Consider the following 12,239-nt stretch of genomic DNA (forward strand, 5'->3'; position numbering starts at 1 on the left):
GTGCTTTTCTGTTAGAGTTTGTGCTGCTGTTTCATTAATAACGTCACCAACAGGAGTCATAGTTGACCCAAACTTCTTAATTACACCACTCATACTCGTGCTTAGTGTTTTCTGTTAATAGGTTTCCGTGTTATCAAGCCACGAGTTGATTTTTAACTAAACGGCGCAAACAAACAGTGCGCCCACTGAGGGGAGTGGAGAGAGAAGGAGGGAGGAGTGGAGGAAATAGAGGAGGGGAGAGCATGAGACAGGGAGGGGAGCGGAGAGGCGGGTGGTGGGAAGCCAGGAGCAAAAACACTAGCCCTCGTAGTTGGGAGATTTTACTAGTTTCTTTTCAGGACCTTGTGGCGACGCGCAGCTGAGCCGCAGGACGCACGAAGCCAGGACGCACGGTAAGACGCCGCCACGCTGCTTTTTAAGTGACCTTGGACGGGTCGAGGGGATTGAGAGGAGGGTGGGTGACATGCTGAGATGGATTTAGTTGAAAGAAAGAGAAGAGGTGAAGGAGGAAGAGAGAAAGGCAGACAGGCGAGCACAGGAAGCTGTAGTGAACGAGTGAGCGCTGTCTCCTGACTTTGTTTCCTTGTCTGTGCTGCCCTCCGGGGAGTCCTCAACTAAAAAAGTAACGGAAAGACTGAGTTAAAGGAGGAGAGGAGGGCTGGTGCGTCTAGGTTGAGAGAGGGGAAATCCCTGCTTCACTTACTTTCTCACAAAACAAACGTGGTTATTTATTTCCACAACAACAACTTTTGTGTCGTTTTGCGCTGTTTGCGTAAACCTCTCCAAAAACTTCTGTCAGGAGTCAGTATTTTATACGATCAATATGTGTTTTGTTGTCTTTGTGTTCAGTAGTTTCATTTCATGTGTGCGCTCAGACATGAAGGTGCATTAGGGAGTGTGTTATCGGTAAAGATGTCGACACCTTTGTGAGAACAGTGATGATAAGGATGACTTTAATGAGAACGATGATTGTACTTTAGTTATCAGTAAACTGCGGTTTGCTTAATCATATCTCCTTAAATGTACAGCGGAAGATGATGAAGTAGTCATTCATATCCTGTGTCAGTGGTGCAGATCATTTCTGTCTGGGTCAGATATACAGTAGTTTGATGGTGTAACTTATTACCCAGCCAGCATTTCTATGTTGGTAGTAAACAGGCTGATAAATAGGCCCCATATGGGATTGTTCATGGGTTACATATTGGCCTCATACCAGTTGCCCACACTGATGGCTTTACCCAAGTGGGCCCCACATTGTTATGCTGGGGCTACCTGAGTACCAAGTGAATATGAGCCCAAAACTGGCATCTTATCCACTTGGGTAAACCCACCCATGTTGGCAACTGGTGTGGGGCCAATATGGAACAATCAACAATCCCTTATAGGGCCCATTTTTCAGCTTGTTTACAACCCACATGGGTCCCACATACAGATGTTGGCTGGGTAGCTGTGACTGAAAGGAGACATTCGCACTAAAACACTCTGTACTCAGTGTAAATATACCCCATTACAAGTAAAGGTCCTGCATTCAAAATGTACTGAAGTAAATGTACAAAGGTTTTTGCATCAAAAGTACTCACTGTGCAGGATGACCCATTGCAGAAGCGTTTATTTATAGTTTATTATATTGTTGAATTGTTATCTTTGAGGCATTAAGATGTTACTACCAGGTGGCTTAATCCACACATACATACATACATCATTAGTTATTGTTGATTTTGTATTAATAATCTGACTCTGCAACGTAACTAAAGCTGTCAAAGTAAATAAAGTGAAGTAAAAAGTTCAATATTTGTCTCTGAAATGTCGTGGAGTAAAAGTAAAGTGGCTTAATGTGGAAATAATCAAGTATAAGTGCCTGAAATTTGTGCCTAAGTACAGTGCGTGGTTAAATGTACATTGTTTATCTTGAATATGTTTAAATGAGTTTGTGTCTTTACACAGAGATCACGCTATGCGGCCTCTACGAAGACTGGTCTTTTCGCCACCTTTGCTTTTTTTGGGGAGGGCTTTTTTCCTTTAATGAGGCTGGAATCAAACCTCTACCCACTGACTTACTGGGCACCCCACCTTTGCATTTTTACACAGGACCAAACAACAGTGGCATCATGCCGCTCCAGTGTGTCATTTTAGACAGCATGCCGGAAGCAAAAGAGGTACATCGGGGGTGATGTAACACAACAGCGTCAGCCTCTAGTGTGGCGTATGACATTATACACAACAACAATGGCATCACATGGCAATAACAATTATTCACTGCCTCTCTTATATGGCGACTGATCTCATCCTCTGCTGGGAGAGTAAGGAACGGCCCTATTAGGGAACATAACCATTTTTCTCCTTCTTGAATTAGCAGCTAACTGCTTTTTAAATTTCCCGACATAACATGTCAAAACGTCGCACCTGTCCTGTTCATGGTCCCGTCCTGCCAGCTGTCCCTTTACACACAGACGTCAATTCAGTGTTGCTACTACTCAACGGCTGGTTTACAGGCGAGACAACTTTCTGCCTTGTATACAGAACAGCGAGGCGAAATGCGGCGCAGAATTCAAACTTTGGCTTTTGAGTGCCTTTATAAAATCATTATTTTTGTGTGTTTTGACATATTGTTCACACCAGTGCTGATGCTGGTTTTATCTTGTTGGTGGTGTATCATTTCTGAGGACAAGTGGACGACTGTAAAAATGCTAACACATCAAGATGTTTACAGACTAACACAAAAGTTACATGGTAATATGTTAGTGTTTTAAAGTGAGGTACATCCAAGCCATCTGAAACATTACAACATACGCCTCTCTTCATGCTGTATGTCTCTATGCACGCTAATGTCTCGTTTGAGGTAGGTAACCTATGGCTGTAATTTGTGCAGCATCACCTACAAAGAAAAGGAAACCTATCCTTTTCTTATCTGTAAGCATCAGTGGTAAACCCCACATTCACACTTTTTTTTTTTCTTTTACCAGTACAAGGCGAAGCACGCAAGAGTCAAAAACTGATGATCAGTAACTGGCATCTCCCTGAACGTAACATGATCATCATGAGCAGGAATGCTTTGTATATTCACAGTCCTTTACAAATAGTTCATAATATTTACTTTTAGTTAGATGTAAAAATTATTTCATTTTTTTGCACAGCAAGTCTCAAGGATCAGGTGCTGGTTGGCCGCAGGAACATCTCAGATAAAATCATCAACATATTCCACAGCACACTGAACTGAATTATTGTGTTTTTATTAAGAGCGAACAATGAGTTTCGCCCGTGGCTTCTTCAGGTTCGCTCGACAGAATCACATGAGCACTCACAGACTGTGGGACATATTTAAATAATCTATAGAGCATGGTTTAATGTGCATGGCCCAAGTATATTTAGGTCATGTCCAGCTCTATGTTTGCTGGTCAAATGGCGCCTAATCTGGGCACAAAGTAAAGCGCAAGGGGCAAAGGGGTTGTGTTTAGTCCCTTATTTAATCATAGGTGTGTTTTGGGTGTAACATGAATTCAAGCCAGGTGTACCTGCACTGGGCACACAGCTATTTACATGGCGGATTCAGCTAATTGGAGCTACAAGCAGTCATTCATTCATTCATCTTCTAACCGCTTCATCCTCTCAGGGTTCACCCTGGACAGGTCACCAGACTATCACAGGGCTGACACATAGAGACAGACAACCATTCACACTCACATTCACACCTACGGACAATTTAGAGTCACCAATTAACCTGCATGTCTTTGGACTGTGGGAGGAAGCTGGAGTACCTGGAGGAAACCCACGCTGACACCCTGGGGAGAACATGCAAACTCCACACAGAAGGACTGCTACACCCGGGATCGAACCGACAACCCTCTTGCTGTGAGGCGACAGTGCTAACCACCACACCACCGTGGCTGTGAGGCGACAGTGCTAACCACCACACCACCGTGCCGCCCAGTACAAGCAGTCACTACAGCAAATATCGTGGGGCATTTAATCGGCAAAACTAAAAACTGCAGTTATAAACCTGACAGAGGAAACAGAGCGAAACTTTCAGCTTCTAAAATAATCAGTGAAATTACGCTGCTCCTCAGGTGTAAATGCGCACAGCGTCTCTTAATGGTAAGTTGGACAGCAGCTCTTCAGCTCTGCTCACATTTTAGGGTATGTAGTTAATATTTTTCTCATTAATGATGTATTATTTCAGCCACCGGCAACCCATCAGCATGTCCCTGTGTGTGTAACAAACTGAATTTACGCACGGTGTGAACCCGGTGCATCTTAATATCTGAATAACGCACTCTTTAAAAAGCAGGAAAACACTGTGCCACTCTGACTTTAGACCAGGTTTTTGATGGTCAGTGATGCAATCTGCTGCCTCAGAATAGCAATACACCAAAAATGCACCTGACCACACCTCATTTTAAGACCTATAAAACATGCACTGTGCACTGCTTTGTGCAGGGTGTAAGAAAGGATCCTAAGAGTCTACAGCCATGCTAGCGGCTCTGTGAGGCTGCACTTAGGCAGAGGAGTGCTTTGAGCTAAATGTTAATGCCAGCATGCTAACATGCCCACAGTCACAATGTCAAGGGGTCGACAAAGTTGTTGCAATTCATCCTGAGAGGAACATGACATGGCAATATGACAGTTGTTGAGATATTTTGCAGAAAACCACAAATATAAACCTCTTGTAAGCATGACTGTGCATAATTATATGCCAGTCCCTTTTGTAGATGTTGAGATATTTCACTGAATAAGGACAAACTCTGACTTGTTGTTGGCACCAGAGGAAAAATGACAGGGTCACAAAAGTCAGTAGAAGTTATCCTCTGGGGTACACGAACGCTTTGGCAGAATTTCTATGTTAATCCATGAAGCAGCTGTTGAGATATTTCAGTCTATACAAAAACAGAGGACCAACAGACACATTGACCAGCATAGACAGAAAAAAAGATGTGTTTTACAAAAGCAACATGCTGCAAAATTGCAAAATGAATGTGGTCATGCTGAAGGAGGATGCACGGTGAGGTAAAGATTGTAAAAACAGATTGTGTGTATGTGTTACAGGCAAAAAATAGAATCAGTTTGGTTGATCGGAGAGATAAAATACTGAGAAACATAAGACTGAGCCTCAGCAGCTTCATCTAAACTTAACACTGACAATGACGAAAGAGTCATGTGATAAATCTTTCAATTTGATCTCAATTAATAACTTCCATTCGGTGCACAAATGAATCTAACATGGGTCGAAATCCAACTTTGTGTCGCAGCTTGAAGGTGGTTTGTTGTTGGACTGATTGGACGCTGCGTCTGGGTGTGTATTAAGCTTAAAAGGTCAATCAAAATGTCGGGGTTTTATCAGGTAAGATGAGAGGAGGAGTGGCTCTGTGGCCTGAGAGGTCAGGTGAATTATTCAAAGGTCGATTGTTTGGGTCTTTTGATGCAGCGCTCGGGGCTTGACACTGTATTGTGCCCTCGTGTCATAACTGCATCTCACTTTCCCATTCTTGCTTTGTTAATGTTCATCATCAGCGTGGGGGGGGTAAGAGGTCTTAGCAGGTGACATCGCTGTTCAAACATACATCAGTTCCAAATCAGTTTTTAGTGCTTTCAAAGGAAGAATTCTCTCAAAACGCAAGAATTTTCTCCCCCACTGATTAAGGACTTATTTCCTTTTTTTCCAGACATGAATTTGATAAAATTAAGGCAGGTTGTAAGCGATGACTCATCCCCCATCACAACTTCTCACAGTAAACTTCCTCATTGACGCACAGTGAGATCTACAGCGGATACTGTCATTAATCAGTAACCTGCAGGAACAGTTCGTTAGCTTCTCTTTGTTTACTCAACCCAGTTGCTGAAGTTAGACTGAAGCTGATGCTGTGGTCAGTTGCCCAGGTCCGGCTGGACCAATGACCAGTACAACAATGTAAAATACTGAGATTACAAGTCTTGCATATAAAAGTGTGGAAGTATCAAACATGAAAGCACGTGATTTATTATATTATTGTAACTGATGCATCCATGTGTAGGCAGCATGTTACTGTTGTAGCTGCTCCAGCTAGTTTTAACTACTTTATACACAGTTATGTATGACCCCTTGGTTGTTTCTCAACGTAGGGGTCTGGCCCCTCCAAAGGATCTAAGATAAATCTGAGTGGTTGTAAGATGATTAAAGCTGGAAAACACAAGAACAAAAGACAATAGCAGAGTTTAAAAATACAACCCTCCTCTTGCTCCCCTCTCCCCTAAGCTCCTCCCACTAAATGACAGCAACCCAGTGTTTCCCAAACATTGATTGTAGAGTTGCCTGCACCACATTCGCTCAGCCCCTTCTTGCCCCGCTCTCACTCTCTGTTTATCAGACCACAAATGAGACAAGAATTAGCTGCTAGCCACCCCACAGTCCCTCCGCCTCTCTTCCTGCCACTGTGGATTGTTTGCCCAGGAGGAGAGCGGGCAGCAGCTCTGGAGACAGACCTTCAGTCAGCGGCTAAAGTGGCTCAAACACAGTCAGCACGTGGTGTCACAGCGGGCTGGTAGCCAGTGGCAATGCCGGGTCTCACCTGTGTAATGGCAGCAACAGAAAGTTTAGTGATGCGGCGAGGAGTCGGAGCTGTCCGGTCCTGTGGCTCTTGACTCTGGCCCGCTCTCCTCCCGGCAAGGTGGTTTGTGACAGCGGGGAGTGACGGGGAGGACACACTGTAATTCAAAGCTCTAGCTAATGTTAGCAGCATATACATAGTCTGAGTGGGCGGAAGTTCGCTGCATAGATCAGCCTCTCATTGGGCGGAACCGGAAGTTCGCTGCATAGATCAGCCTCTCATTGGGCGGAACGAGCCACCCACTGAAGTCCCGCCTTACCACCTCCGGTTGCAGTTTTCAACACGTCTTTTACTAACTTTTGCGNGATTGGTTGAAAGAAATACAAGCAGCCGGGGCGTTTTTTTCTCCAATCTCAAAGTGAGAGTCGGCTCAGCCAAACCTTTCTTTTCTTGAGAAACATCTGGTGAGCGAGACTAGCATATACATGAACATGAAGGCTAAATTATTAGCAACATTTTTACTTCACCAATATTGACATGTTTTGTTTCGTTTAATCTCAGACTCTCCTTTAGACTTTTTTTTTTTTTGATAAGTCTTTCTTTTTTGGGTTGCTTTGCAGTGTAGACAGTTGTTGCCAGTGCAGGAAGGAAAAGCCACTTTCTCTGTACGGTTCCCCACCATTGAATCAGCTTTCACTGAGGAGACATGCATGTGTATCTGTGTTTATAGAACAGCCAATAGGAACACCCTCTCTCTGAAATTGCCTATGATTGGCCAAAGTCTCCCGTCACAGGTTGGATTTTCTAAAGCCTGAAAAAGGAGCCAAGTGGAGGTGCAAAAGTCTAGTTTTCTCTCAGACCACTTGAATTTCACTAAGCTCAAACTTTATTATGGGATTTTTGCCCAGCGACACCAAAATGAAACTACCTACCTCAGCTTTAATGGGAGAGGAAGGGAGAAAAAACAAAGTTATGATATGCAAAAATGTCTTTTTCAGGTTTTGTTCTCTACTCTTTGTTTTTTGTGAATATTAGTACTAGTATTTGTACAACTGTTGGGCCTCAAACATCTATTTAAATGAAGCTGTGTGAAGCTTAGAGGATAAATTTCTCTTCAGCGGTGCTGCTAACAACTCACTGACATCTTTAACCTGTGAAAGGGAACCAAATTATCTTTGTGAGAGGTTTTGTGATTTATAAGCATATCAATTTGTAAGTACAGCTTGTTGTGAAGTTGAAGTTGAAAGTAACATAATGGACACACTCAAGTGGAATACAAGTACCTCAAAATTGTACTGAACTTGAGTAAATATACAATTGAATTTGTCTTTAAAATTACATGCGGTGAGTCTTTATGGTGGTGAAATAAACAGGCAATTAATTAAGTTTCTTGTGTTACATTATACGAACTAACTTCTAAGAGAATATATGTAGACTGCAACTACAGAATCCAAAAAGAGACCACATGCTGTAAAGGAGGACTTTTTCAGAGGCTGGCGTCCTCAGAGTTAAATGTGTTTTTGTCCTTTGTAGTCAAGGTTCATAGCTGAGGCTCCAAATTAACGGAAGAATCAACAAACCAAAACAAATATGGTCTGTGTGGTTTAGTGACACAGAAAAGGTGAACGGTAGAGGCCATTAACCTCTAACCAGGAAGCCAAAACCCAGAGCTGTGCCTTGGTTTCCAGTGACAACAAAGATACTCCACCTGACTGCACGAAACAAATCAGTAGCTACAAATTGATCCAATAAACCCTCAGTTATAAGATGCAGTGCAACAGTAACAGTCTTTTAACAGAGTGCTTCTTTGAATCTTCTGCACCAGTTTTGCAGATGATGACATCCTATTTGTGAGCACAGTCAAACTTGCAGGTGTGAACCAACTTTCTGGGTACAAAATTCAGTAGTAATGCTAATAAGATACCTGACAGTTGGTACCAATACCAAATCAATGCTTTTCCACAACATTTAAAAAAATAAATAAAAAAAAAAGTTGTAATTTTTTTCCAGAGGCCAAAATTCTGGAATGTTAAACGTGGTCTAAACCAGTGGTTCCCAGCTGGTTGTCTGACCAGTATCTGTTCTAGATTTGCTGAAGCAATTATGGATTGTATTCTTCTGCAATGGAGCAGAACATCTGTCTACCTTCTGTGAATAGTCTGTTCTCAGATCATACCAATATTTATACATGTTTGTTTCTACTATATTTAATTTTTTAAAATCTGTTTCAGTGGTGAGGTCTGTAGCGTAGGAAATTCTGACAGTTGTGAATGAAGAATGAAGCTTTTAAATGCAATGCTTATGTTGGCTTTCAGACACATATCCTGTACCAACTAAAGGTGTGTTTAATGACCATTGAATTGTAACCATGCACCGCTGTGTGTTTGTGTTCAGCTGCGGGAGTGTGTCTGTGTGTTTTGACCGAACTCAGAGCTCGACAAAAACTCTGGTTCATTCAGTTACTTCCCTTCAGTCTCTCTCTCTTAGCTTAGTGTCTACATGTGTAGGAATCAGTTTCATGAGGCGGAGATGTGCACAAGATTTTGGCTCAAGCTGAAACATTTCCAACTGACATGGATGCATGTTTGTGTCAGTTCGTGCAGCATAATATGTACAGGGAAATTTAAGTCTAATCGCCTCTTTCCGGTGATGTGTATGCAATCACGCTGCCTCTGAAATACGCTTTGGTTCAGTTTGGAAAACACTAACGGAGTGTCTACACACGACGTTTTTCAGATGTGTTTTCAGTCATCCGTCTCACACTTATCTGATGAACAGATACACTTCTTTACTAATGCTAAGAGCGCTCAAACACCATGTCACAGTTGACCATTGGTTATCTTGCTTCATCCGGCTGCATCAAAGCAAAACGTTGCCGATCTAGTTGCAATTTTATGTCTTTCCTTTGTGTTTCCACTTCGTTGTAATTAGGAACATCAACTCCTGATTATTTCCTCGCACGCAGATGCAGAGTTTATGTGCATCCCGACGGTCAGCTGGCTGTTTGCTGTCGTCTTTCAACAGAGGACATGAAGCGACACAAAGTCTTTGATTGGTCATTATATGTGACTATCGGTTCTTTGAGATTTCCTTAGTGTGTCAGGGTCTTTACATTAAAGTGTGACATTATTTTGCCACAAAGTTTTTTGGGGGGATAGCCTGCAGCAGTTAGCATGCACTCTGCAAAAGTGGGGTTTTCTATAACAGGTCCAGCTGTAGATCTCCACCACAGACCAAAGGCACTCAGGGTGTGAAGGTATCAGTTTCAGTCGAGCTGTGGTTGAACTGTGGGCAGGTGAAATCCAGAGGCCTCTGCAGAGTGAAAGTTTTACTCATTTCTGAACTCACTGTATGACCTAGATACACCTTTTTTTCATAGTAACAGCACATCCTCAACAACAGTCCAAACATTGTTTCTGTTTGTGTTAAATCTCTGCATCCTGTTGTTTAAGTGTCCTTGAACAATGAGCATCCTTATTTAAGGTTTTGAGTTTATTTTTCTGCAAAACACTTTTTTTTTTTAATTTGGCAAAATAAGCCAGTTTTCTCAAATGTTCGGTGTTACTAACAGCTGTTTTTAAAAAAGAATATTTTCCATCGTCGTAGGCGTTGAGTGATTCGTACATTCTTAATTGTAAGACTGTGCAGCCTATACACACAAAGTTTCTACATTTCATCAACTAAATGTGCGTCATACGGCCTGTCACCTTTTCCTTTGAATTCTGCCAGACCTCAATAGTAGCAACTCGCCTTGGATCTTCCTACCTAAGCTAGCTATGGATTCCAGATCAGAGTCATCTTGGAGGACAAGAGAGAATTTAATAGTGCGTGGGCATAGTCGTTTGGTTTTACCGCCAATCCTGCAGAGTTAAAGTACCCAACAATCATAAAAAGCCCACTGCAGAGTTGCCGCCTTGTGGTAAAACGTTGATGGGCGAAATTAGACTTAATGTTATCGTCATTATAAGGCTCAAATATGTTTTTATTTGAAAGCTTTTTTGGCCAAAAAATGGCTCTTTTGATTGTAAAGGTTGCTGACCCCTAATCTGGATTATTGATTCATTATTTAGGTCATTTTTTAATGTAAAAATGCCAAAACTTCCCCGTGTCCTTTGATGCTAAATTAAATGCTGAATTGTTTGGGTTTATAGATGTTGGTTGGACAAAACCTTTGTATTAGTAAACCCTGTTTTCCCTGTATTGAGTGCTCATTTGCTGCTGTTTAGGACAGTTTGTATTTCTGTCCTAGTTTTTTGATTTGTCTCTACTTGTATGGAAAGAAGCAAGAAAACGTTGGTGTTGTAGGTTTCTGCAAACCACAGATGCATCACATTTGTACGTTATGGCAGATATGTTGAAACTTTACGTTTCAACAATGCTGTGGTTAACGTGTAGTTATGTGTGGCACCAAAACCACTTTGATGTGGTGAGGAAAAGATCGTGTTTTGGCTCACAATGCCCAGTTTTGGTGGCACAATCCCCACTGGACACGCAGCAATGTCTTGGTAAAAAATAACTGCTTCTCTTGGTGTTAAGAAACACCAGCATTTGGGGGCGTAAAAAGCCACTTGATGACTCAGCCAAGACTTGCTAAAAACCAGCTAGTCTTGTTGTTTGTTGGTCTCAAACAGTCTGCAGCTTATAAGATTGTCCACACATCCATTAATTAGTGACAGCCTGCCACGATCAAAACATCTGCCACCACAAATAAGTTTTCTCTTTTTGTCAAAATTTATAGAGGGGACGTACACATTTATAAGAAAAAAAAACTTTATTATTGTATGTAATAATACCATTCTATTATGTGAATGGGTTTGAAACTGTTGGTACATTTCATTCAGCAATGCATGTTTGAGCAGCTGCATGAAAGTTACATGTTGGTCTAAAAACATTAGCCCCCCTTTTAATAATGTACAGTACGAGTCCTGTTTGTCATTGTTCCCAGTTGCTGTTTGTGGCCATTAGCAAGAACAAGCTATCAGTCGTACTTCCCGCAATTGTTGAGTCACTGCAACAGATTTCAGTGCTGAAATCTGAAGGCAGATATGTTGAAACAACAAACGCCCAATTTTAAGTATTTCGCAAAATCAACAGTTGAAGGTTAAGTTTTTATACAACTATGAGGTTTGCTGGTGGAGACAGAAAACCCAAATAAACGGCTTTTAAAGGGCGCAAGCTTTTACTCAGTTGGAATTTCAGTTTTGATTTTGTGCTACTGTGCAATTTCCTCCCCTGCCTTCCTTTCTATGGTTGCACTGGCCAATGATCTGAAGTATTCGGTAACAATACAGGACGTACTGTGTAATCCACAGAGAGAAGCTGACCGGGAAAAGAACTGACACAATAATGATGAATGTGCCTCTAGGGTTGCAACTACAACTATTTTCATCCTGCAGATTCATTTCTTGAATAATGAATTGTCTGTGAGACATGTTTTCTAGAGCATCAGATGTCCTGTTTTGTCCCATCAACATCAGAAATCCAAATAATCAGTTTACTGTGATGTAAAAGCATCACGTTTGCATTTCTTTGCATAACAGTTGCAGCTGAATGTTCTGTCAAGCACCTAATTGATTCATTGACTGATCATTGCAGCCCTGTATGAGTGGCTTTATTGCGCAGAGTTGATGTGCTTTGAAAAATCCAGTGTACGCTGCCAGCTATTATTAGCCAGCAGCCTGATAACACAAGTACCTGTTGATAGAGATGCAACAGAAAACG

The 12,239-nt window shown here is 41.9% G+C and overlaps 1 protein-coding gene across 1 annotated transcript in view; it reads left to right on the forward strand.

Moving 5' to 3' along the window:
* The first annotated feature begins 271 nt into the window (after nt 1–271).
* LOC126394771 (phospholipid-transporting ATPase ID-like) overlaps nt 272–12,239 on the forward strand; it is a 64,236-nt gene continuing 52,268 nt past the window's right edge. Inside the window, exon 1 of the mRNA XM_050051816.1 lies at nt 272–392. The gene's annotated coding sequence lies outside the window, so the exon portion shown is untranslated. The remainder of the gene's footprint in view (nt 393–12,239) is intronic.

This window comes from Epinephelus moara, chromosome 8 (genome assembly GCF_006386435.1).
Source record: "Epinephelus moara isolate mb chromosome 8, YSFRI_EMoa_1.0, whole genome shotgun sequence".
NCBI classification, from domain to species: Eukaryota; Metazoa; Chordata; class Actinopteri; order Perciformes; family Serranidae; genus Epinephelus; species Epinephelus moara.